Genomic DNA, 24,175 nt, shown 5'->3' on the forward strand with positions numbered 1-24,175 from the left:
ATGTTTCTCGCGGAGGTAAATCGCCATATGCAGCGTGTAAAACGGTTTGCGAGGGGTATCCCATGGGATCTTAAAAACAATCCTTTACAACTGAGGTTAAAACACAATGAAGTAAGCAGTCTTTAAAATCTGAGTTTTCGGTAATGACGCACAACCGCGTGCACATAGCAAACTGTATTACACGCTACATACAGCAATTCGCATCCGCAACAAACATGCGTCTTATTAGATGCTCCTGCAGAAACACGGAAGACGTTTCACCTGCCCACCAACACTCCATTTTCACCGGTCCGCGTCTACCCTCGCTCTCTAGGCATTCACACTGCCTATCTGCGCAAAAACTCACCGACCACCCAGTTAGCCCCTTTCGTCTGTGCTAGGAGTCCACATGCACGTCTAAGCCACGTTGACTTTTCATTATTCTTTTCGGTTTCGACACCCGACCGCGTCCACCATGAAAAACCATGCAAAAGGAACAACGAAGCCCCGCCCAGAACCTCTACCTCTCCTCCCACGTGCTCCGGAACGCACCTCAGATCACTGCCCGCCAAATCAATCAGCTCATCAAACACATACTCACTCCCTTTGGTCTGTGCTGTGGTCCAAACACAGCTGTGAGCCACATTGACTATTCTTTTTCTCTCCATGGCTACCGCTTCAAATGTATTTCATGGAAACAAACACTTCTTTCAATGTTATAGAATCCCTACTTCTGGTAACTGTTTGTTTCTGTCAGTCTGTTTTTTTTGGAGAAATGTCATTGACGAAACTGTTGCTCTCAAACTTCGTAACATGGCTGTTAGCTTTGTTTGCCAACATTGGGATAACTTCGGTGACGTGGTGTCAAATGTTCTTAGTCACAGAGGCATTGTTATACAGTCTGCTCAACAATACGATGATTACATGAATACGTCCGGAGTCTATGGTGGCGAGGCAGAAATTGTGGCAATGTCCCAAATCCTTCCAACTACTATCAGCATTTACTTCCAAGAACGTCCTCATGCCTCTCCTCAAGTTTACAATCCGGCCCAGCGTCTCTTCATATCCTGCTCTTTAGCGGTCCTTTGGATCATGGGCATTATGAGGTTCTCATGCCTCTCAAATACCCACGTGATAACCTTCTGGTGACATCTTTTGACTCTGTCGGTATGTGCACACAGGGTGCACACCCACTTGCTCGCCACACTAATGTGACGTCACCTGCCCACTCTCCTCTTCCTGAAAAACATTTACAGACACCCTCTCCTGAACACATGCATTCCACACAGGACTTTCAATGCACCTTTTGTTCCAAAAGCTTCAGAGTGCACAGATATCTGAACGCACATTTGAAAAAACACAACACTAACCGAATGATGCAATGTGAACATTGCCAACAATGCTTCGAGACAACTCCCGCTCTCAAAAAACACTTACAAACTCATTCCACTCTCACCTTCATTTGCACATTTTGTAACGAGGACCTCACAGGTGAGATGGATCTCCACAACCATATGCAGATCCATTCAACATAAAGCTTTGTATGCAAAATTTGCGACAAACACTTTCATGCACGCAGATACCTTACTAACCATCTCGAAACACATCCCCTGATAAATTCTTTTCAGTATCAACACTGCTCCAAAACCTTCACACACCAGAAATATCTCAAAGCACATTTAAACACCCACTCCACTGAGCAAACGCATTCCAAACAGATCTTTGAATGCACGATTTGTTCAAAAACGTTCCGAGTGCAGAGATTTCTCAACATGCATTTAAAACACACTTCACTGAACGAATTATGCAATGTGAACATTGCCAGCAATGCTTCGACACAACTCATTCCAATTCCCTTCAGTGTCAACACACCGCTAAATCATTCATCAAGCATTAACTTTTCTGCAGCTTTTCAAGAAGATACCGCCATTCACGTCCAAGAACATAACATTGGCCTACCTACCGCACTATGTGCTTCTTGCAATGCTCTTCATTGGCCAGCAGAGGTCAACAAATCCGGACATTACACTAGGTGTTGTCATACCGTCAAGGTGTCTTTGCCACGGCTATCCAAAACCCCTCTTTTATTAGAAGACCTCTTGACTGGCAAGAACCCGCTGTCCCGAAATTACTGTGATCATATCAGGGATTACAACTCTGCTTTAGCTTTCACGTCAATGGGCACAAACTCAACCGCTCAACCTTCTGGACAAGGACCGTATGCTTTCAGAATCCATGGTCAAATTTATCACCAGGTCTCTCCTTTTTATAACAATCCTGACACCTCACCACAATACGGTCAGCTATATATCTTCGATTCTGCTGATGCTACCAGTCACCGTTTGCAAAAGGAATGTAATAGCGCTTGCAGTGACATTTTGTTGTTTCCACTAGACAACATGATACGACAGGTTAATCCCTTCGCAAAGTCTTACATGCAAATGCATGACATTATCACTCACGGTAACCCTGTTACTGCTGTACGAATGGTGTTCATGGAAAATCCAGGTCTGGGTATGAGAAGGTATAACGCCCCGTCCTGTCAAACTGATGTTGCTGCTATCTTTGTAGGTCAAGACGGGGAACCTCCTGCACAATGTGACATTTGCATATATCCAAGGGGAGATGCTTGCAAGCGTATCTCTGTTCTCAATATGAACTGTGACCCCATGGTTTATCCACTGCTATTCCCTTATGGAGATCCAGGCTGGCACATACAAATAACCCATGTTGAAGAAAAGCGAAGCGCGAAAAGAACGCGAGTCACACAGCTCCAATTTTATGCTTTCAGGCTTGCCATGAGATCTTCATTTAGTGTCTTGCATTCCAGTGGCAAACTCTTCCAGCAATACATCGTTGACGCATATGTCAGAACAGAAGGCGCGCGTCTACATTACCTTCGCTCACATCAACAAGATTTGCGTGTAGAGCAATACAGGGTACTTATGGATGCTGTCACTGCGAAAGCACATCACCATGACCTCCGCCCTGGACAATTGATCATTCTTCCAATTGCGGTCCTCCAGTTTTCAGTCATGGACGATTGTGTGTTGGTTCGTTCCGTGCATTGTTACAATGTTGCTTTTCTTGCTGATTTATTACATTACCAATTTTTCAAATGTTAATTTTCTCACAGTGCTTAAAAATTATTAAAAAACCGTCCTGATTATGCGGCGTATGGTACGCAGCGGGTTGGCTAGTTATATTGAAACAGTGTAGCATGAAACCACATTTGTACATTAAAAGGAAAAAGTAAATAAAGATTAAAAGATATTTTTTTTCATGATAGCCAGATAAACAAACATTTATTAATAAATATGTAGTTGTTCATCATGTTTTTTTCTTTGGGATACTTCAGTTTTCCTCCCACATTTCCAATAGACATGCAGATTAGGTTATGTGGAAAATCTACATTTTTCATAGTGTGAGGTGTGTGTGTGTGTGCGAGCATGCACATGAGTAGGCCCTGCTATGTACTGGCACCTTATCTAGGGCTATAGGCTCCAGGAATCATGAATTTTATTAAAATAGCTTTGTGAATTGTATGTTAACTAGCTTGTTTCAATTTTTAAACATTATGATCTGTGATACATTGACAATGTAAATAAGAGAGACAAAACACAGAAAAAAGATTTGAAGGGTACCACCATAGTGACTCCAAGATTTGGCAAAGAAATATAGTATTAGTTTAAAACAGAACTGAGGAACGGAGGTTGAGTGCTGGTTTATATGGAGCATATAGATGAGGAAGGAGCGGGTCCAGGAGAATGGAAACCAGAAGTGATGTCATTGGTGGCAGAGTTGTCATTTGGTTGGTCTGCCCACCCCGATTTAGTGGCTAACCACATTTACTGAAGCCCATAAGCTGTCTCCTATGTACACTTGCTTGACATACAGTTATTATTAGTTAAATAGTTAGTTATTATATTATTCCATGGGAACTTTTGGAGAAGTTATTCTAGTGATTCCTGTTTTAAAGGGTGTTGAATGTTTCTGTTCATAATATACTTAATATATAATTATATGTTTATTTTTCCTAATAAGAATTTGATACATAATTGGACAGTTTTATTACTTATGCATATTTAAAATAAATGAATGACAGTTTGTTCATTTAATCTAGGACAGTTTAGGTAGTGTTTGACCTTCTTCTTCTTCTTCTTTCTGCTGCTCCTGTTAGGGGTTGTCATAGAGAATCATCTTCTTCCATATCATCCTGTCTTCTGCATCTTGCTCTGTTACACCCTCCACCTGCATGTCCTCTCTCACCAGATCCATAAACCTTCTCTTAGGCCTTCTTCTTTTCCTCTTGCCTGGCAGTTCTATCATTAACATCCTTTTCCCAATTTACCCAGCATCTCTCCTCTGCACATGTCGATACCAACGCAATCTCACCTCTCTGACTTTGTCTTCCAACCTTCCATCATGAGCCAACCCTATAATGTACTTATTGCTAATCCTGTCCATCCTCGTCACACCCAATGCAAATCTTAACATCTTTAACTCTTCCACCTCCAGCTCTGTCACCTGCTTTCTGGTCAGTGCCACTGTCTCCAACCCATATAACATACGTAGCTGGTCTCACTATTTTCCTGTAGACCCCTTTCACTTTTGCTGATGCCAATCTATCACAAATCACTCCTGACACTCTTTTCCACCCATTCCACACTGCCTGCACTGTCTTTTTCACCTCTCTTCCACAACTACTATGAATTGTTGATCCCAAGTATTTAAACTCATCCACCTTCACCAACACTACTCCATGCATCCTTGCCATTCCTCTGATCTCCCTGTCATTCACACACATGTATTCTGTCTTGTTCTTACTGACTTTCATTCCTCTCCTCTCTAGAGAAAACGTCCAACTCTCCACGGTCTCCTTGACATGCTTCCTACTCTCGCTACAGATCACAATGTCATCAGCAAACATCATGGTCCATGGGGACTCCTGTCTAATCTCGTCTGTCAACCTGTCCATCACCATTGCAAAAAAGAAAGGGCTCAAAGCCGATCCCTGATGTAATCCTGCCTCCACGTTGAATGTATCCATCACTTCTACTGCAGTTCTCACTATTGTCACACTTCCCTCGTACATATCCTGTACAAATATTGCATACTTCTCTGCCACTCTAGACTTCATCATACAATACCACAACTCATCTCGAGGCTCCTTGTCATATGCTTTATCCAGGTCCACAAAAACATAATGCAGCTTCTTTTGGGCTTCTCTATACTTCTCCATCAACACCCTCAGAGCAAACATTGCATCTGTGGTGCTCTTTGTTGACATGAAACCATACTGCTGCTCACTAATCATGATCTCCCCTCTTAACCTAGCTTCCACTACTCTTTCCCATAACTTCATGCTGTGGCTCATCAATTTTATCATCCTGTAGTTACTACAGCTCTGCTCATCCTCCTTATTCTTAAAAATTGGTACCAGTACACTTCTTTTCCATTCCTTAGGCAACCCCTCACTTTACAAGATTTAATTAATCAATCTAGTTAAAAACTCAACTGTCATCTCTCCTAAACACCTCCATGCTTCCACAGGTATGTCATCTGGACCAACGGCCTTTCCATTTTTCATCTTTTTATAGCTTTCCTTACTTCTTCCTTGCTAATCCTTTCCACTTCCTGATTTACTATCTCCACATCATACAACCTTCTCTCTTTCTCATTCTCTTCATTCATCAGCCTCTCCGAGTACTCTTTCCATCTGGTCAACACACCCTCCTCACTTGTATGTTTCCATCTTTATCCTTTATCACCCTAATCTGCTGCACATCTTTCCCAGCTCGGTCCCTCTGTCTAGCCAATTGGTACAGGTCCCTTTCTCCATCCTTACTGTCCAGCCTCTCATACAACATATCATATGCCTTTTCTTTAGCTTTTGCCATCTCTTTCTTCACCTTGCGCCTTATCTCCTTGTACTCTTGTCTACTTTCTGCATCTCTCTGACTATCCCACTTCTTCTTCACCATCATCTTCCTCTGTATACTCTCCTGTACTTCTCCATTCCACCACCAGGTTTCCTTTTCCTCCTTCCTCTGTCCAGATGTCACACCGAGCACCCTTCTTGCTGTCACTCTTACTACTACTTCTGCTGCAGTTGCCCAGGTGTCTGACAACTCTTCACTGCCACTCTGTGCCTGTCTTATCTCCTCCCTAAACTCATTCTTGATCTCCAACATCATCCTATAGATGACCATCCTATGCTGCCTAACTACACTTTCCCCTGCCACCACTTTGCAGTCTTTAATCTTCTTCAGATTGACTCTTCTGCATAGGATATATTCTACCTCTGTGCATCTTCCTTCACTCTTGTACATCAACCTATGTTCCTCCCTCTTCTTAAAATACATATTGACCACAGGCATGCCTATCCTTTTTGCAGAATCCACTATCCTCTGACCTTCTTCATTCCTCTCCTTGACACCATACCTACCCATCACCTCCTCATCTCCTATGTTCCCTTCACCAACATGTCCATTGAAATCTGCTTCAATCACCACTTTCTGTCCCTTCTGTACACTGTCCATCACCTCATCCAACTCACTCCAGAAATCTTCTTTCTCATCCATTGAACACCCACCTGGCCTTACTCCCCTTCCATTTAGTCTCTTGCATGCACAATATATCAACCTTCCTTCTCCCCATCATATTGGCTTACTCTCTTTCCTTACCAATCATACTGCCAACATTCAAAGTTCCTACCCTCAGTTCCACTCTCTTTACCTTCCTCCTGTCCTTCTGCCTCTGGACACGTCTCCCCCCTCTTCTTCTCCTTCTTCCCTCAATTTCTGCCAGCACCCTGTTGGCTAACAGTACTGGTGATGGTCGTTGTTATCCTGGGTCTTGACCGATCCGGTATGGAAATTTGTATCCTTGTCCTCATATTGATCTGGCAAAATTTTATACTGGATGCTCTTCCTGACATAACCCTCCCCATTTATCCGGGCTTTGGACCGGCACGGAGAAACACACTGGTTTGTGCATTCCCTGTGACTGGGTTAGTGTTTGACCTTATGTTACTAATATTATTACCTGAAGAAATACAGTTCATGTTTCTATACTATATATACATTTTTGAAATCTAAACCTCATGGTTGTTTATGACTAGTAACAAATTAAAAAATTGCTTGGGACGTCATTTAAATTAACCATCTAATATGGTTAAAGCTTGTATTTCGTTTGAGGAGTAACTATCACTAAACATTAACAATTTTGCAATGTCTCTAATAGCCTTTGGTAAATCTAAATACATATCACAGAAAAATAATACATGGTCACATGGTGGTTATAACTGCATTACATGAAGTGCAAAAACAAGACAAGATAGTTGTCTTGTTTGGCATTGCAAGCAAAGGCCGAATGAGCTGGTATAAAAATTCCACCTCAATTTAATATCAATTATTTTAGTGGGAGTATAAGAAATACATTAGGTTAATATGTGTAATGTACATGTAACTCAAATGTTGATGATGAATATGATGATTAAGCAAAATGTTTCCATAGAGGTCACAAATAAATAGTCCACGAAAAAAGACACAACTGAAAGAATGCCTTACATTTACTATGTACATTCCTTTAAAAAACACAATAGGAAGCCTATATTGAATAAACATGTGCTGAACAATTTTCCACTAAAATGATCCACTGAAGTTTAAGTATTATCATTTTTCAGCTAAAATAATACAATAATTCTTTAAAGTTTGCATTGATATAATTTCAGTTGACATGGGCAAATAATTATCATAAGAGAAAACAAGTAAAGATTGACAACACAGAGTATGCATAATTACTACTAAACCAAATAAACCTCAATCCTACCTATAGGAAAGTCATTTTGCCATAGAAAACAGCCCCTCTGATGAGGAAGTTGAAGAATTTCTTTTGTTATCATTTTAGGCAAGTGGCTTTATTTGCTGGAAGATGGGATAAATAAAAGACGGTGAGCCTAAATAAAAGCAGTGTAGTTGAAATCCTCATTAATATCTCCACCGGTGCCATTTTAATTTTATATGGCTCCTTTATTGGCTTATTAAATGCAATAAATAAAGTTATTGTTACATCTAATGATCTTTAATGTTTGTTTTAGATAATATATACTATTTAGTAGGATTATGTCATTTTTATTATTTATCTGTTTACAATGATTAGCCACAACTTTAAAATCACTGGCAGGTGAAGTGAATACGTTTGATTATCTTGTTACAATGATGCCTGTCAAGTGATGGGAAATATTAGCCAGCAAGTGAAGTCAGTTATTGAAGGTGATATGTTAGAAGCAAGAAAAATGTGTAAGTGTAAGGACCTGAACACATTGTGCATCACAGCTTGCTGCCTATGGGGCTGCATTCCCACAGACTAGTAAGAGTGTCCATGCTGACCCCCATCCACCCCCCTAAGTGCCTTCTTTCAGATAATGTGGATGGCTGGGTACATGTTTGTTGTTTGCCAGAGAAAGTGATAGCAGCAGGATACACTAAGGGGAAAAAGATAAATTGCCATAGACAGTGTAATGCTCTTGGCAGCATTCTGCTAGGACACCTTGGGTTCTGGCAATTATGTGAATGTTATTTTGACATGTACAACCTACCTAAAGATTGTTGCAGACCACATATGCCCCTTCATGGCCACCGCATTCCTGGTGGCAGTGGCCTTTTTCAGCAGGACAGGAATGGTTTGAGGAGCATGACAGAAGTGTTCAAGGGGTTGACTTGGCATCCAAATTTCTCAGATCTCAGTTTGATCATGCATCAGTGGGATGAGCAGGAGAAACAAATCCAATTCATGAAGGCCCCTCGTCTCAACTTACAGGACATAAAAAATCTGCTGCTAACGTTTTGGTGGCAGATACCACAGGACACATTCAATACAGTAGGTCTTGTTGAGTCCATGCCTTGAGTGATCAGAGCTGTTTTATCAGAATGAAGTGGACCAACATAATAATAGGAAGGTTGTTTTAATGTGGCTTTTCAGTATATATTTTGTGTTTCGGTTGCATTGTACCAATTACACACTGAGATTTAAGTACCCTAGATCTCACTTTTACTATGCAAGCATTTTCAGCAAGTGGTATCCATCCATCCGTCCATTATCCAACCCACTATATCCTAATTACAGGGTCACAGGGGTCTGCTGGAGCCAATCCCAGCCAAAACAGGATGCAAGGCAGGAAACAAACCCCCGGGCAGGATGCCAGTCCACCACAGGCAAGTGGTATCATGGCAGATATTTTATAACAAAGTTTTAGAGGTACATAGAACTACACTTTCTTGTTAATTCTGAAAGAAATTTCTCAGGTTAGATTGGGATTGTTTTATTAAATTTGTTTGAAGATTTCATTTTGGATAGATCATTTTGAAAATAATCATTGTCATTTAAAAATAGTTGTCAAATGATAAAATGTTTAGATCGGTCTTTTAGACCACAACAACCATATACTTAACAAGCTTCCTATTTGTACCCAAGTAGTTAGTAGAGTATAATTTATGCACAAATATGCCCTACCTTCCTCTTTTACCACTCTTTAGATAGGTTTAATGATGGTGTCATAATAAGAGGAGTTTGTTTTTTTTTGTAACAATGTTCAGAATTATGTTTTTACCCAATCTGGAAAACAGACAACCTAAAAAACATGTTCTGGAAGTGAAACCTGGGAAGTGCCACCTCTCTTTTCTTCCCATTAAGAGTTTTAGGTAACAAGTCACATTTGGTTGATAAATCAGAGGGCAGAATATACTAACTTTAGAGGGGGAGAAAAAGAATTTTTTAAAAACATACAACTCTTTCAAACAGTCTTGTAAGACAAAAACAATAATTCATCCATTCCACTCATAGAATTCTACAAATGAATGTTACCAGAAAACCTAAAAGCATGCTCCATATGAGGAAACTCATATACAAAACTTTGCTAACAAAGCTGATGGATTTGATTCTCTGATATTTGTATGTTATTGCCAGTTAGACCTGAATTTGTTGCTGACTGAATTCACTTGCTGCCACCTAAACAGCATGATTAGCTCGATGTCAGCCTCTCATGAACAGTTTATTTTTCTAAGAGAGGTAATTTGTTTGTCAGGAAATTACACATATATGACCTATCATCTCAGACTGGCCCTTTTAAGAACACAGAGGCATCTGCATTTTATGAGGCTTCAGTTATCATAAAGCAACTCTTGTGAGTGTGGCAAGCCTAATTAACATAAATATTAAACCTGGGACAACCCTTCTTAGGTCTAGTATTCATGTCTGATGTATTTCTTTATTTAGTTTTCTTGTAGTTTACACTAGTTGGCAAGTAAAAACATCCTGAGCATACCAGTAGAGCCACGCCAGTTACAGAAAAGTGAAACACTTTCTATCAATAGAGCAATCTCAGGATTAGGGAATACAAGGCATATAACTTTTGTATGAGTCAGACTTTATAATTACAATAACAAGGCTAGTCAGTCACCAAAGAGATGATGCTGCTTCAAGAGTTTAAGATTTAATGAGATTAGTCTGCAAAGGTTTTGGATAGAGTCTAGAAAGGCTTAATACGAGAATCACTGGATTAAATTCCCACTAGGGCAGCATCTCTTGAAAAATGGTATGAAGCTAAAGTTCCTGGTTCAGCAGGAAGTCTAATGCTAATATTGTACCATTCTTTCTGTTTGATAAGACCTCCTTATTATATTTATGAGGGAAAAAAAGAATTTGCCACATTGATATTGGGAATGCCTCACCCAGCATCTTGATGATTTTTTGTCATCAAAGATCAGAAGTCAGAAGCACTAGGGAAACTCTCCAGACTCTACTCTTCTTGTAGTAACATCTATAATGAAATGTTTGCACCCATAAAGTTGAGCAAAATGTGATGTTTAGGCAACAAAAACACTTCACTGACTGTGCTTTAACTAATCGTGTACTTTTATCATTGCTGTGACAGTAAAGATTTAAACCTTGGCTCTACACAAAATATGGTCATGATGAGTAGCCATTATTTATTAAAGAATTTATAAAATTATGTTTATTGTTATGTAGCCGTCTATACCGATAACAGGTTTGGAATGCTTGCACATATTTGCAAATAAATACTAATATCAGGAAAGTACAAAACTGTGCACACATAGCTTTAGTAATACCAAAACCCATAAACTCTGATTAACATATATTGTTTAATTAAACAGATATACATTTTTAAAATATTCTGTATTAATCTTATCTCATTAATTATAATTTAACATTTCTCAAACCTCTCCATATCATTTCAGGTTCATGGGATGCTAAAACCATTCACAATGTAAGCATCTCTGTTATGTACATTCAGGCACTCACATGGGTACAATTTAGAGTCACCAAGTTGACCTAACATGCGTGCATGTGGGATGTGGGAAAGCAAACAGAGTATCACTATAACATCTCCTGCAGGCACAGGGAGAAAATGCAACCTTGATAAAGACAAAAACGTATAAGTAGGTTGCAGGATCAGTCAGGTAGCAATGTTAACCACTGTGCCACGTGTCTTACTATTTTTGATATATTGAGGAGTGATCAATGTTTTTACTATTAAGGATAATAGCATTCAGATGATGCCTTTATCCAGGGAAACTTTTTAGATCATTGTGCACAGTTGTTTTACAGTTTGTTTTCTTTTTTTGATAGAGTATGTTTAAAGTCAAATAGTGATTTGAATGGTGGGAATTTAACTAACATCTTTGATGTGATAATTAAGGTAATGAAGTGAGAGTCTTCTTGTGGATGGTAAGTATGCAGATACTCAAGGTATAATATTGTAATATTAATGGGTAAGTAACATATAAAAAGTATATATCATTTATCTGTGGAGATTGCTTATTACTCCCCATGAGAGTTCTTGAGTCCCTGCTTGATTCTATGGCCCACGTCTCACTGAATCACATTTCACATATGCAATGTGCAGCAAGTCAAAAAAGCACTTCTGTTTGATTTGCATTAGATGGTAAGTATGCACATACTCAAGGTATAAGGATGGCTGTAAAGAATAATTTCTAGCATTGATTGAAGCAAAAGCATTTCACACTGTTGCACAAATAATTATAGTTTTATAAACAAGGTGGTAACTATTATTTTTTTTTCTCTGATAAAAATGTGAATACACAAGGCTTTCTACGGTTTGTTTTTTGCTGCTTAAAATTATTTTGTAATTTCTCATCTTTGTTAGGCCAATTTTGCAAACTTTAGTCTACTAACAGTTGAGCAGATGCAATTTGATGTAAACTCCTTCCCACAATTATAATCAGCAAAAGTGGGTAGAGAACTGGACATAAAATAGGGCGTGTAACATTTCTGATCAGCCTTCTATTTGTGTTGGAATATTTTAACTTAAAAATATAAAATTATTTTTTATCTCTATGCGGTAAGAGTTGCAGAGTGAAATGATGACTTAAAATGCTTGGTCCCTGGTTCACAACCCTGTTTTCTTGAGGACTTTATATGTTGTCCTTTTACTCACATGTGTTTTTGCTGTGGAGTCAAGTGTTCTGTCATGGTTAATGCATATATGGTTATAATGATTGCAGACTCCTGGTGTAATGGTGCTTTTCAATGCACTTTCCCAGATGCACACTTTTGAGTTGAATGATTCTCATATTGATGTTTATGCTACTCTAAAGTATTTTTTTTCACAAGTATTACTGTTGCACAAAGGCATTGACAACTAACATGAAGGTGCAGCTTACTTGTTCCTTTTTTGTTTTGTTTTTTTTTTTGTTTTCTGCCTGATGATAATGTGCAAACAGGATTGAACCTTTCTCCTGAAGACAAAATGTGTGACTAATGAATAAGGGGGAGAAGGGATCTTCTGTGAATGTGCTTCCTGTTTGTTCATTGATCTGATTTTCTGGAATACCTGCATTTTGCACATTGTAAGCATACAAGTGAATAACTGAATATAAAAACAAGTAACCTTAAATTTTTATTGGATGCTTTATTACTTTTTGTTGTTGTCCAGTTTTGGTTCCCATATACAGCTATTCTATCAGAAACTTGATTGTCTCTTTTCTCAGTTAAATCATGAGATTATGTTTTTTTTTCTTTGCCATCACTTCAAACTACAATGGGTAAGTAACATATAAAAAATATTCATCATTTACCCATAGAGATTGCTTGTTATTCCCCATGAGAATTCTTGAGTCCTTGCTTGATTCTATGGCCCACGTCTCACTGAATCACATTTCACATATGCAATGTGCAGCAGGTCAAAAAAGCACTTCTGTTTGATTTGCATTAGAAAAGGTGGGATATTTTTTTCCTGTCATGAACTTGAGCAATTCAGTCTATTTTAAGGCCTAATGTTCTCTATTTTCTATTTAGGAAGCCAAGGCCACTGTTGCTTGTTTAGTTATGGAGCATGGACAAGTGTCCCAGCAAATAATAGCTCCTGGAATAGTGAGCTGGCATCTGATTACCATCCTGACCTTGATACTAAACATGCCTTGAGACAGCTGGCCCATTCTCTTTAAGGCCAAATCAAGCACTGTGATGCACACAATACACTTCCTGAGACTTGCCGTGGAACAAATCATTTCAAAACCTCAATGCATATTAGGCTTGACTTCGTCTAAAGATATCATATCAGCAGCTTATTTTAGGGAAGCATTGTTTAAAGTTCATAAAAGTGATGAAGTAGATAAATAGTGACACAAGGAGACAGTTCTCTAAAATTTAACTTCTGTCAGTGTTGATCTGAAGTAATACTTAGTTTGGATAACGTCAATGAAGAATACAATTATCTGTCCATCCAGTTTTCAAATTGGCCAATTCTTGGTTAACAGCAAGGAGATAGCAGTTTAATTGCAGCCTTTATGTTATTTACTATTGAATTAAACTATGAGAGGAATCTAACTTCTGACAGATTATGGTTGTGTTTATGAAACAGAACATGGCTGTTGATTAACTATTTAACTTGTTTATTTATTTTTATTTTACCCAAACATATGTGGCTCATTTTGAGAGATAAGTTGTCAGTGAAGCAGAAATTCATGATACCTAGCTGATTGTCTTGGAATGACTATTGCCTTGCAGCGTAAATTAGCTCTGGCTTTTATTGACTTTGAGTTTTTATGAACGTTATATAACTTGACTTTCTCCAGCTGCAATATCCTATTTGTAGCCGGGAGGTCAAAACTGTACATAGTACTTGAAGTGAGATCTAACCAGTGCATCCTTGAATTTGTACTTTGCACACTAACCTAACATTCTATTGGCTTTATTAATGGCTTCTGAATACTATCTGGCAGTTAACATTGTTGAGTCCACTACATCTCCTAAATCCTTCTAATAAATTGAACTTTCACTTTTCAAACCTCCTATTGTATATTTAAACCTAATATTTTTACTTCCTACATGTAGTGCTTTACATTTACTTACATTAAACTTCATTCGCCACAAATCTGCCCAAGCCTGTATATTGTCCAAGTCCCTCTGTATTGATTCAGCAGATTCTAGATTATCAGGCAATCCACCTATCTTAAACGATGTCTGTCAAAAACCATAAAGCTCCGCTCTTACTGTTTCCCTATGAATGGCAACTCAATTTAAAGTAAGTGTCCCTTCCTGTCTGCCCTGAGCACTCCTGCTGACTGCTGGGAATTGAAGTCTTCTCTGTGGTGCTGAAACTAGTTCAACTCTGGAAACACCTCCATAACACTGCTGGTATTATGATATCTACAATCAGCAGTTCATTTTTCATCATACTTGAGATGATGGCCAATTAAAGCATACACTAACACCTGCCTGTGTTCTGATCTTTTCATTACACAAGATAGTCTCCATGTTCTTTCTCAAACCCCCCGATTTCAAGGATGAACTGGGGTTGGTGCCACAAGGACATCTTGCCATGCCCAGGCTTTAGCCACACCCACATACTTTTACCTCTGATGAGAGTGGTTGTGCACTGATCAAATGTGCAGCATTATTTACAAGACATGGCCTTCATGAAAGAGCCATTATAAGGAAACCTTACCTGCTATCTCATCACAGAAAGCATGTTACAAATGCAAAATAACATCTGCATAAGAAACAGGCATTTTGAAACTTGCAAAAATTCTGGTATGGTGATATACCTACTCACATGTGTCACCTGTTGGTCATTTTTGCTAACTAATCACAGTAGATGCATACCTTCCATTTTTCTTGGCTACATCTCTATATGTCAGATGTATATTATTTATTATGAGTAAATTATTTGTGTACCTTTATTAATGTAAAAATGTTTTAAAGGATTTATTAAAATTAAATATTCAGTATTTCATATTAATTAAAACATATAACATTTAACACCTTGTGTCCAGTTTTTTTTTTTATTTGAAAGGATAACACTTTAACATGGGAGAAGAAGCTTAGTGAGAAAAACAAAGTGAAGAAAAAAGTATCCAATTAAATTGACATGGAAACAGTGGTCACTATAACCCCTAAAACATGATTAATGCATCCCTAGTTTTTCCAATAAAAATGCATACATAGAAAGGACACCTTGCACTCCACAAAACATCTAATCTGGTCTATTATTTTTGTGTGTTTAATGAATTATGACATTAGAGTATGAAATTATTATGATTAAATGTTAAACTTCGAGTCTTCAGGTGAACAAAAATAAAAGCAGAAGATTTCACATGAAGATTATCTTAACTGGCTATTTCAATGTATCTTAGAAAACGGAAGGATGAATGAGCCTTTAGTGATGTTGTGCCTTTTACTGAAGTCACTGTATGACTTGTGCAAACTTAATACTAAATTGGCAGGCTGCTTTTGATTAGTGTCTATAAATTGTAATTTGGGGTGAGCTATGCAGCGGTGATTCAAGACACAACAAGAAACAACTAAACTGCCGCGTGAAAGGTGAGACATCATCATAAGCTGCACCATATGTACTTCTTTAATAATTAAATATGCACACCACCTTTGTAATTTTAGATGTTTAACAGAATGGGAAATCATGAGTTCAATGTGTAAAATGAAGCTTGTTACCATTCATTAAAAACACTTATTGAGTGGTACAGTTCCTAATGCAAAGAAAGTGCCAATTAACACTTTATAATAAAACTTTCATTAACAGACATATTGTATATAAATGTTTAGTAATTTGTTAGTTAATGTACAGTACATGCAAATTGTTATAAATGTCATCAAATGGTAATTCATATACTGGTAATACTTAATATTTCATTAACAAGTCATTAATAAATATTAAAGAATAACTTTGGTATTTTCAAGTCAAAATTATTTCTTCACAAACATGATACAGTATATATGCATTTGCAATATGAAATTTTGTTCAATTGTTAAGCCCTTCCTATACATTTAAAAAAAATATCTTGCTTGCACTGGTGCTTTACAATGGAGAATACGGGGCATATAGGAAATGTTTTAGAAGACAGTTGTCAAGTACTGATCCATGCCCTCTGTTTTTCCAACACATTTGCGACAACAAAAGAGATCTGCCATTTTGATTCAAATCCGTGGTACTATTTTTCTCATGGCAATGATTCATTTTCTTTTTTTGCTTGTGTTAGTTCTCATTTAAATAACGTAGTAAATCAAAACAAAATCAGCCATGTCGCACAAAACATTTGCTATGATTTGGTCTTTCAAAAGGAAAGAGGGTGAATGGTTGTTGTGCAGGAAGATTGAGTGCTGAGTTATCATGAACAGCTGGTCTTCTTTTAAAACAGCTGCATTTTATAATACTAGTGTTTTTTGTTCACAGATGACATATTTAAGCTATTCTACAATGTGTGTGTAATCATAGGCATGAATCAGTACTCAGCAACTATCTGGGCTTGAAATATAGACATATCTGGTAAGTTTTCAAGCTTTTCCTAGGTGCCCCATAAATTACATTGAAAGCATATATGTTTTACTTTTTTTAATTGTTTACAGAACACAATTTTGCATATATACCATGTTTGTAAAGAAATAACTGACATTTCCAGTAATGCTTCTTTAAATCTTTAGAAACCATGTATTTATTTGTTATAAATCTTTTGGCATTACCTAATTTAAAGTTGCAACTTTTCATCCATTGTTGCATATTTACCTTTTTAACATTTGTAAAAGTAGTTAGTATACACTTTCAGCCCCACGTATTGAAACTTATTTGAAAGACATCAGTTCACCGTGGTCGTAGTAAACACACAGCATTAATGTGTGTTGGTACTTTAATGTCACCTGATGAAGGAAACACTTGATATTATGTTTTTAGATTTAAGGGCAGAATTTCATTCCATTAACCATACATTATATTGATTTCAGTATGTATAGGGTGGTCCAGATCTAATTATGCAAATTTCATTACGCTATAGCTTATTAAGTTTTTTACATAGAAAATCACCCAAAAAATCCCGGACTATCGAGAAGTGTGCGAACTGACGACATGAATAATCTTCTTTGCACTGAACTGGAATCGTCCCCGCATAAATCAAAGTCATCCAGACAATCTGGATCTGCAGAAGTAGATCTGGACCACCCTGTACAGAAGCATGATAATAGTATGCCCTCCTTTCCTTCTAAAGTTAAATATGATGTCCCTCAGGGTTGAGTGTTTGGACTGTTTTCGCTTTAAAAAAAAAATCTGTGAAAATTAGACTCCAGGAGCAGGGGAAGAGTCCATGGGTTAAAGACGTAGGATGATCAGTTATTGTGTTTTCTTTGTTTCTGTCCACTTGCCTGCATCTAGACAGCCATCATTATACTTTACAGGAAACACTGTGTAAAAAAATCAAAATGACAAATCATTAAGCCCAGCAGCACCAATCCTACTGTGATTCCCTCACTTGTGTGCCATGACCCACCTCATTTCACCTTCTCCCTCCCTTGCACACTAGGCATTACATGGTATGTCAACACACCTAAAAATAATTATTTTTGGAATTTATGGGTCATAATAATATACAATCTTATGTGAACTGATTCTTATCCTACAGGAGAAAATCTTAATTAAAGGATTTACTTGGCATTTCCAGATTCCAGTAAAAGAGGTAATTAATCAAAGTGTACAACCTAGGAACCTCAGATCAGCAAAGGCGTTTCTCCAGATATTGCAAGAGAAATCGGATAGATAAAATTAGGCAGAATGTTGGAATCATTCCTTAAAATTTCAACTAAAGGCCTAATAAACCCTTTACTTGGAGTGGTTCCTAAGAAAGAGCTGGGCAAACTTAGGATTACAGATGCCGGTCATAAAATTAGAATATCATGACAAAGTTGATTTATTTCAGTAATTCCATTCAAAAAGGGAAACTTGTATATTAGATTCATTCATTACACACATACTGATGTATTTCAAATGTTTATTTCTTTTAATTTTGATGATTATAACTGACAACTAATAAAAGTCCCAAATTCAGTATCTTGGAAAATTAGAATATCAATTAAGACCAATGCAAAAAAAGGATTTTTAGAAATGTTGGCCAACTGAAAGGTATGAACATGAAAAGTATGAGCATCTACAGCACTCAATATTTAGTTGGGGCTCCTTTGGCCTGGATTACTGCAGCAATGCGGCGTGGCATGGAGTCAATCAGTCTGTGGCACTGCTCAGGTGTTATGAGAGCCCATGTTGCTCTGATAGTGGCCTTCAGCTCTTCTGAATTGTTGGGTCTGGCGTATTGCATCTTCCTCTTCACAATACCTCATAGATTTTCTAAGGGGTTAAGGTCATGCGAGTTTGCTGGCCAATCAAGAACAGGGATACCATGGTCCTTAAACCAGGTACTGGTAGTTTTGGCACTTTGTGCAGGTGCCAGGTCCTGTTGGAAAATGAAATCTACATCTCCATAAAGTTCATCAGCAGCAGGAAGCATGAAGTGCTCTAAAACTTCCTGGTAGATGGCAGCGTTGACCTTGGACCTCAGAAAACACAATGGACCAACACCAGCAGATGACATGGCACCCCAAACCATCACTGACTGTGGAAACTTTACCCTGGACCTCAAGCAACGTGGATTCTGTGCCTCTCCTCTCTTCCTCCAGACTCTGGGACCTTGATTTCCAAAGGAAATGCAAAATTTACTTTCATCAGACCACTCAGCAGCAGTTTTGTCTTTAGCCCAGGCAAGACGCTTCTGACGCTGTCTCTTGTTCAAGAGTGGCTTGACACAAGGAATGCGACAGCTGAAACCCATGTCTTGCATACGTCTGTGCATGGTGGTTCTTGAAGCACTGACTCCAGCTGCAGTCCACTCTTTGTGAATCTCCCCCACAGTTTTGAATGGGTTTTGTTTCACAATCCTCTCCAGGGTGAGGTTATCCCTATTGCTTGTACACTTTTTTCTACCACATTTTGTCCTTCCCTTCGCCTCTCTATTAATGTGCTTGGACACAGAGCTCTGTGAACAGCCAGCCTCTTTAGCAATGACCTTTTGTGTCTTGCCCTCCTTGTGCAAGGTGTCAATGGTCGTCTTTTGGACAACTGTCAAGTCAGCAGTCTTCCCCATGATTGTGTAGCCTACAGAACTAGACTGAGAGACCATTTAAAGGCTTTTGCAGGTGTTTTGAGTTAATTAGCTGATGAGAGTGTGGCACCAGGTGTCTTCAATATTGAACCTTTTCACAATATTCTAATTTTCCGAGATACTGAATTTGGGACTTTCATTAGTTGTCAGTTATAATCATCAAAATTAAAAGAAATAAACATTTGAAATACATCAGTCTGTGTGTAATGAATGAATCTAATATACAAGTTTCACTTTTTGTATGGAATTACTGAAATAAATCAGCTTTGTCATGATATTCTAATTTTATGATGGCACCTGTATTCAACATTTATTCTTCTCCAAGGGAAGTCTGTTAATGATATCACAGATGGTACAGTAAAAACAAATTCCAATTTGTGTGGAATGATGTTGGAAAGTGCATGAGGATGTGGAAGAATTCATGATGCCAGTAGCATAAGACCCACCACTGTATGTCAGATTTGAACATTGAGATAAACACCATAGTTGGTCTATGTCATCTACCCTTTTGAAAGAAATCCAGTCACTCAGTGAGGCTGCTCTTAGCTTGAAACTTATCATTATGGAGAGAATTTTTAATAGAATACATGAGTTTAGCACAAAGTTTAAAAACCAATATCACAAAATTAGGATAAGCAGACAGCTAAGGGAAGATTTTAGGATGTAACACAATTTTTAAGGGCTTCAGTGGAGCTACAGTTTAGATGCAGGACACTAAATCACACTAGTGTGTACAAGTATTAACAGATGCTGCAAGTCCTGTTGATTTTAGAGCATACTTGTGTATGGTGTGGTCCCTCTCTGCTCTCACTAGGAATATGACATTGTTGGAGCTTTCCCCTATTGTTGTTGCTGTAGATCTGTGTTAAGAGTCTCAAAAAGAAGTAAATTTTTGATCAAATAACATCCATTCTATTAACAATTTGTCATCGGTTTCCTTACTAGTAATTAATGTTTTGTGACAGCTGATACTTCGATGCATATTATATGTGTTAATTATATGTTATATGTAACAGTTACATTTACAAGAATTCGATGCGGTAAATGAACTGTCATCGTCTTCATCAATTTCAAATCTGCTTTCGATTGCATCGATTGGACCAGCTTGTGGAGAGCCCTAGAGATCGAACATGTGCTGCTGAAAATCATTCTTCTTCTTCAAGCATTATACGACGGCTCAACCAGCAGTGTTCGTATCCGGAATGACATGTCTGAGGAGTTCCCAATTCGAACTGAAGTCCGGCAAGGATACATTGCCTCGCCGCTTCTTTTCAACATTGTGATCAATGCAATTATGCGAAAAGCATTTCGATGGGCGTCATGGAGTTCGATACGACGACACAAACTACTTAACCGATCTGATGTTCGCCGATGACAGTGCTGTTTTCGCCGACACGGATACTGAAGCAACGGACACTTTGTATGACATTTCCCGCATTGCACAGTCATACGGATTGAGAATCAATGTGGATAATACCAAAGTACTTACAACAGACGGATCGGAAGCCAGAGTTTACCTTGATGGAACTCAAATCGATCAGGTACCACAGTTCAAGTACTTGGGATCACTGGTCACGGAGAAGAAAGCAGCTTCGGCAGCTAAAGTTCACAGCCGGATCGGCCAGGCAACGGAAGCATTCGCTTCACTCAAGTGGTGCATATGGAAGCGGGCGAATATTACGATCAAAACCAAAATACGCCTATATAGGATGCTGATCCTTCCAATTCTTCTTTATGGATTGGAAACATGGACATTGCCCAAGCCGGACCTCAACAAGCTCGAGGCCTTCCAAATGCGATGCTTGAGACAGATTCTCCGTGTCTCACTCTGCGACTGCCTACGAAACGAGACAATCAGAGAAAGGTGCGATCAACAGGCACCGGTCGCGGAGGAAATTCAAAAACGTCGGTTAAGATGGTTTGGCCACATCTGTAGGTGGATGAAAATCGACTACCGTACAAACTCCTATGGAGAAAACACCCTCCTGATTGGAGGATACAACAACAAGTACCGAAGATGACATGGTTGAAACACGTAGAGAACGATCTAAAGAACCAGCGACTGACAACAATTGAAGCAAGAACTGTCACAACCGATCGACTACAATGGAAGAGTGTGGTGAATAGAGCACGGAATCCAGCGGCACCAACAGCAGCGTATTGGCTAAGAGGTCGACCCCCTTTCCAAGCGCCAGCTATGGAATAAAGAAGAAGAAAGATTTACTTTATAACCACACGTATGCCCCTAGTCAACGTCTTTGTGGGCACACTATCAAGAGGTAAATGGGAAACATATTTTAGGCTTGACCCCAACACTAATTAAAACTCATTGACTGTTGTATAAATATTTTTGGCAGCTTATGAACCATACCTTTGTGACCCCTTCTTAGATGACCTAGTGCAAAGTTCTTTAGCCCCCAAAAGATGCAGTGCTCCTAAAAGGTCACTTTGGGGATACCTTGGTACATTAAGAAGAAAGGGCGTAACTGAGGTAAAGATGGCATATTTAGGGGCAGTATACAAGCTCACCTGGTATACTAGATGAGATTCTTCTTCTGGTAAAGATCTCAAGAAAACTTTTACCACTACATTAAAAATTTGTAGTTAACATTTGAATACATGTAAGTGTAAAACACAAACGGTGCAAATTTGCATATTTAAAAGGAAACAAGAAATATGATTTTTCTGTTGGTGTATCAGTATCTTTGTGTATGGACCTACAGTATGCGAGGTACATGTGTGATATGTGTGTGTGTGTGATACCCCTTTAAGAATATTACCCAGAACCTGTGCAGCCTGTGCAGATATTCTCAATCAGATATGTAGTTTTTTTTCCCTGCTGTACTTTCAGCCAGTCTTACACATCACGCTAACCTTGCTTTCTTTTGCAGATTCTTCAGACATTTTGCCTCAGAATACCTTGATCCTGCATCACTCCTTTATCTAATGGGCTTAAAGAAAGACTACGGGTGTGTCACAACTCTGCACTACCATGTTTGTGAAAGGAAAAATACAGTTAAAAGTAAATGGGCTGGGAAAAAGAGGCCTGAAATAGGCAGAAAACTTTGTACTGCAAAAGAAAGCAACCAGAAAGTGGGGTTCATCCTTGGTGATTGGCCTCCTTATTGACATCAAGGCCAAGGTTAAACTTTAATGGTCTTCCAGTGTAACTGGGCACACGTTGAGGGCCAAAATCATAATTATCAATGGAAAAAACAATGAAGAAAATTAACAAAGCATTGAATGTTTTTATGGCTTCGGTGGGCGATGGCAGTTTTACTCCAGGGGGAGATCTAATTGTACAGGGCTGTATAGATTATATATAATGTCCAACTTTCTGATATTGTTAATGTTTTTAATAATATTAAGAATACTGGTTGTTTGACCAAGTTCAAAAGTACTGCTGAGGGGTGAGCCAGGTTTGTGAGCAGCACAGTACTTGTACATCATGGTAATGGCAAGAAACCTGAGCCCTGGGATTGGCTTAGTTAGTTAAATTAGGAAGCTGCACTGAATAAAGGCTGACTCAGTTTAGGAAGTTGGTGGAATGCTGCAAACTGAAGGGGTTGGGATTGTTTGGATTTCTGTGTATAGGTAATATTTTGATGTTATTTTAACTTGTCAATGATTAAACAGTGTCTTCCACAATGTTCAACAACAAAAGTGTGCTGTTTTGCCCTAAAAAAGGGGAGAGAAATGGTGGCTGTCAGGGCCTCCACACCTTAACACAATTTAAAATCTGTCTTTTCTAGCTAAAATGCATAGAAAAATTAAGTCATTCTCTAAATATGGAAAATACACAGAAGTTAATTCATGAATTCATTTTGAAGAATTGATTGCTGTAATGTTTTATTCACAGCATTGTAGTTTAGAAATTTGTTCTTTTAAATTTTGATTTAAAATCTGTGTCATAGCAGTAGTTTCTTAGTTGTCGCATTCCACTATGACCTGTGGGACCACTTCCAAGGAAACTTCCTGCAATAGACACCAAGGTGACATCACCTTTACCCTATGCACACACAGTTGTACCTCTTGGGCTCCTTAACCTGAAAGGTTATGTGCTTTTCAGACTACACACAATTTAGAATTCACAGTACAAAAGGTGAGGCAGCCTTCTGCTGTTATGCACCTAAAATCTGGAATAGCCTGCCAATAGGAATTCGCCAGGCTAATACAGTGGAGCACTTTAAAAAACTGCTGAAAACACATTATTTTAACATGGCTTTCTCATAATTTCACTGTAATCAAAATCCTGATACTCTATATCTCCAACTCATTATAATAAGTATTCATGGTGGCTCTAAAATCTGTACTAACCCCTACTCTCTTTTCTGTTTCCTTTTCAGGTATCCTTTTAGTGGTGGTTTGCACCACCACCATCTATTCAAAGCATCGTGATGTTCCAACAATGATGGATAGATTAAAAGCCAGAAGTCTGTATGACCATCAACATCAAGTGACTCCGTGAGAACCCTAACTACAAAGAGGACAATTTCATTTATGTTAGGTAGAATGCCCAGAGGGGACTGAGCGGTCCCGTGGCCTGGAACCCCTGCAGATTTTATTTTTTATTTTTTTCTCCAGCCGTCTGGAGTTTTTTTTCTGTTTTTTCTGTCTATCCTGGCCATCGGACCTTACTCCTTTTCTATGTTAGCTAATGTTGTCTTATTTTAATTTCTTATTTTGTCTTTTATTTTTCTTTTCTTCAGTATGTT

The 24,175-nt window shown here is 38.4% G+C and overlaps 1 long non-coding RNA gene across 1 annotated transcript in view; it reads left to right on the top strand.

Annotated features, from left to right (window-relative positions):
* LOC120541960 overlaps positions 1 to 23,897 on the top strand; it is a 28,798-nt gene extending 4,901 nt beyond the window's left edge. Inside the window, exons 2-3 of the long non-coding RNA XR_005636120.1 lie at positions 22,352 to 22,429; positions 23,807 to 23,897. This is a non-coding gene — a long non-coding RNA (uncharacterized LOC120541960). The remainder of the gene's footprint in view (positions 1 to 22,351; positions 22,430 to 23,806) is intronic.
* Positions 23,898 to 24,175: the final 278 nt, after the last annotated feature.

The sequence above is a fragment of the Polypterus senegalus genome, chromosome 13 (genome assembly GCF_016835505.1).
Source record: "Polypterus senegalus isolate Bchr_013 chromosome 13, ASM1683550v1, whole genome shotgun sequence".
NCBI classification, from domain to species: Eukaryota; Metazoa; Chordata; class Cladistia; order Polypteriformes; family Polypteridae; genus Polypterus; species Polypterus senegalus.